Raw genomic sequence first — 3689 nt, 5'->3', positions numbered from 1 at the left:
CTGCTCTTTATGTTATCAATTTTAATACTGTTTGGAAAGTTTTTCTTCAGATTTTAGGCAACAGTTCGACAACCCAGATGGGACTAGGGACCCAGTAACTTCTCTGGATTGAATTATATCCTGAGAGGAATTCCTTTGCCAGAACTTTCCAAAGAATTTCCCATGGCAACCTGAGAGGCCTGAGATGCCAAGACCCCACACAGGAGGTGACATAAAAAGCATCTCTTTTTGGTAATTATTTGCTAGCAATTGTCATTTTTTTCCTGGAAAATTGGGAGTTCTCCTTTTAAGGACCGGGATTACAACTTTTTGTGGTATCCCTTTGATACTATGAAAGTAGGTTGTCTTTTCTGGTCTATGGAGACTCAACACAGTGCAATGTGAGGCCAATGTGGGTTTTGTTTGGGGGAAAGCGGGGGGGGAGGCACTTGCTTTCACTTTTGTGGCATGGCACCCAGAGGTTTTTCTCCCTTTTGTATTTTTCCTGGGGCAAGTGTGGTTTAGCCTGGCTCAGGCAGCTTTTCATCTCTTTTCACTGCGGCGTGGATTCCATTAGGGAGGAGTATGCTGCCTTTGCAGGGAGAGGGGACACCCTCTTTAGTGCCCAGTGACTCCTATACTGCAGTGGCATGCCCCTTCCTGTGACTGCTGATGGCATGCAGCATCGGGAGCCTGTTTTGGAATTCGGGAGGCTTGAGTTCAAACCTGGGCTGGGAAGTTTTTTCTTGCCATTTTCCTGCCTGAAAATAGAATATGGAGTGTGGACAGTCAACAAAGAAAGAGATCCCCAAAAATTCCCTCTGTGGATTAGTAATACGGAATCAGTGTTATTTAACTGGCCCAGAAATGTCTTTTAGAAGGCAGGAATTGATTAGATTAAGCACATGCCTGTCGCACTATATTAGGAACAGCGAGAAATGACTCTCTTATCTGCATTGTCCAAGAGAGCAAAGTTTATTATCCTTAATCTTCTTTTATAGACAGGTTCAAGGAGGTCCAAGAGGTAAAACTCTCATTGGTCATTAAAGCAACGTATCACCATTATTGGTTAAGTGGAACACCACCCCTTGACTGTTTCTTGTAAGTAAATCCTAAACAACACCTGCAAAGATTGTTGTCCTTTACCAAGGACTGTTTGGATTCTTTCTCATGCTTTCTCAGGCCAGAGTAAGAAGCTTGTGTGACTTTGTTTCACACAGGCTGTGTTCCCTGCTTGCTTTTTGCATTTAGCATCCACACATGCCTTTGGCTATGGCACAGATTAGAGGAAGGGAAAACACGGTCAAAGTTTGCATCTCTATGATTCAAAACTATGTTACAACTTTCATCTTTCCTATGGAATGAAGAGAGACGGAATGAGGTCACGTATGCAGAATCATTTCTTCTCCTTTTAGATCACCCAGATTTACAAAAAAATGATGAATTTGATAAGGCTCATGTGGAACTTTCGGTTATGGTGTTAAAGGGGGATAAAAGGAAACAAACATTGTAAAAAGTACTCCATTAGCCAAGTGTCTGTCAGAGGCCCAGATATATCAGACTTAGACATGCTGATTGCTCCAAATATGAGGGGACTAACAGGTCTGGGTGGGGATGCTGCTCTTGTGGGTGGTGTTGTTTCTGCACCTCCGACCCACAGGGCTGCTGCTTCTAGAGAAGTGTTGTGGTTTGACACTGGCCCAATGCCAGGCACCCACAAATGTTGTAGTTAGGGCCTGGCGATGCGGAAGATACCGGGATGTAACGGAAAGTTATCCGACCCCTCTCTGTTAGGATAGCAAGGCCCCTTGCAATTAGCCAATAGCATCTAGGTGTGATGTAAGCAGATGGGAGTAACACAGTGACCCCAAGCTATAAAATGTTAAGTTTCCCTGCAATAAATCGCCATTTTTGCCATCCATCACATTGATGCAGTGGGATATGGACCGCGCGGCTGAGGATAGCCGCCCGTGCTGGCTCCAGCCAGGGTACCAGCCTTGCTTGAACCCCAACACACAAAATCGCTCACTCACCCTCCCCTGCCACAGCTGAGCAGAAGAGAGGAAAATTAAACAAAGGGTTTATGAACTGAGATAAGGATCGTGAGAAAACAATTCAAGGCCAAAACAGGCTCAACTTAACGTTGCAAGCTGAAATTTATTACTAACAAAATCAGTCAGATAATGAGAAGTAAAAATAAGCCCTTAAAAACAACCTTTCTTCCTCCAACCCCTCTATCTTTCCCACCAACAGCACAGGGAGATGGGGTGGGGGTTTTGGTTAGTTTGTCACCCAAGGTATTTTCTGCTGCTCAGGAAAAGAAGTCCTTCCCCTGTGATACCATGGGGTCTCTTCCCACTGGAGACAGTTCTCTGTGAACTTCTTCAGCATGGTCCCAATCTCATCAGCAGCGGTCCTCTCAAAACTGCTGCAACGTGAGTCCCTCCCACAGGCAAACAGTCCTCCCAAAATTGCTGTGACGTGAGTCAGTCTTCCATGGGGTGCAGACCTCCAAGGACAGGCTGCTCCAGCCTGGAAGCAGGGGCCCCCTCTCTCCACTGGGTCTCCCACTGGATCACAACCTCCTCTAGGTATCCACCTGCTCCAGGGTGGGCACCTCCCCTGTGGGCTGGGGGTGGATCTCTGCATCCTCCGTGAACCCATGGGCTGCAGGGGGACATCCTGCTTCACCGTGGTCATCACCACAGCCTGCAGAGGAATCTCGGCTCTGGTGCCTCAAAAGCACCTCTTCCCCCTCCTTCTTCACTGACCTTGGTGTTTCCATGGTGTTTCCCTCACATGTTCTCACTTCCTCCTCTACTCCAGCTAGAATTAACACTTCATGCCTCTCTTTATTTTGATTTTCTTCTTAAATATGTTATCACAGAGGTGTTACCATCATTTCTAATTGGCCCAGGCTTGGCCAGTGGCATGTCCATCTTCAGAGCCATCATGGATTGGCTCTGCTGGACATGGTGGAAGCTCCTAGAAGCTTCTTGAAGCTTCTCACAGAAGCCACCTCAGTGGCCCCCTGCTACTAAAAACCAGGCTGTGCAAAACCAGCATAGAAGTATACAGGTACATACTGGTGTTGGTTGACACCTTCAGTGGATGGCCTGAGGCATACCCCTGTCATACTAAGACAACAAAGGAGGTGGTAAAAGTTTTGCTCAATCATATAATTCCAAGATTTGGGGTTCCTTTGGGGTTGACATCAGATAAAGGGCCACACTTTGTTGCAAAAATAGTGGGGGAGGTTAGTCAAATTCTGGGAATTGTTTGGGATCTGCATACTTCATACAGACTCCAGGCAAGTGGAAAAGTTGAATGTATGAATGGAACCCTCAAAACACAAATTAGCAAACTTTTTCAAGAGACATCTGTTACATGGGTTCAGGTCTTTCCTACAGAATTGCCTGAGAATTTACATATGATGCTCTTTGGGTTTTGCCTTCTTTCTTTTATATGTTCTCTGTATTCTTCACACATATACTTGTAACTCTGTCACCTATTGTATTAGTAGATAGATTTCCCAGTACTTTTACATGCCCTTTCCCTAAGTAGAAAGACAAAACAAATTCCAGTGCTCCAAGCCCCGGGAGGTACAAGGCTTTGTGCTATATTGGTTCTTCCTGGGAACTAAGGCCAAGAACAAGTCTTCAAGATACATTGTCATGACCAAAGTACAACTAGTGCTGAAGGGGGGACTC

This window comes from Pseudopodoces humilis, chromosome 12 (assembly GCF_049639895.1).
Source record: "Pseudopodoces humilis isolate 2021_Gansu_Grassland_sample_001 chromosome 12, ASM4963989v1, whole genome shotgun sequence".
Classification (NCBI taxonomy): domain Eukaryota; kingdom Metazoa; phylum Chordata; class Aves; order Passeriformes; family Paridae; genus Pseudopodoces; species Pseudopodoces humilis.
The sequence above is the reverse complement of the archived record's forward strand: the minus strand, read 5'-3'. Positions refer to the sequence as shown.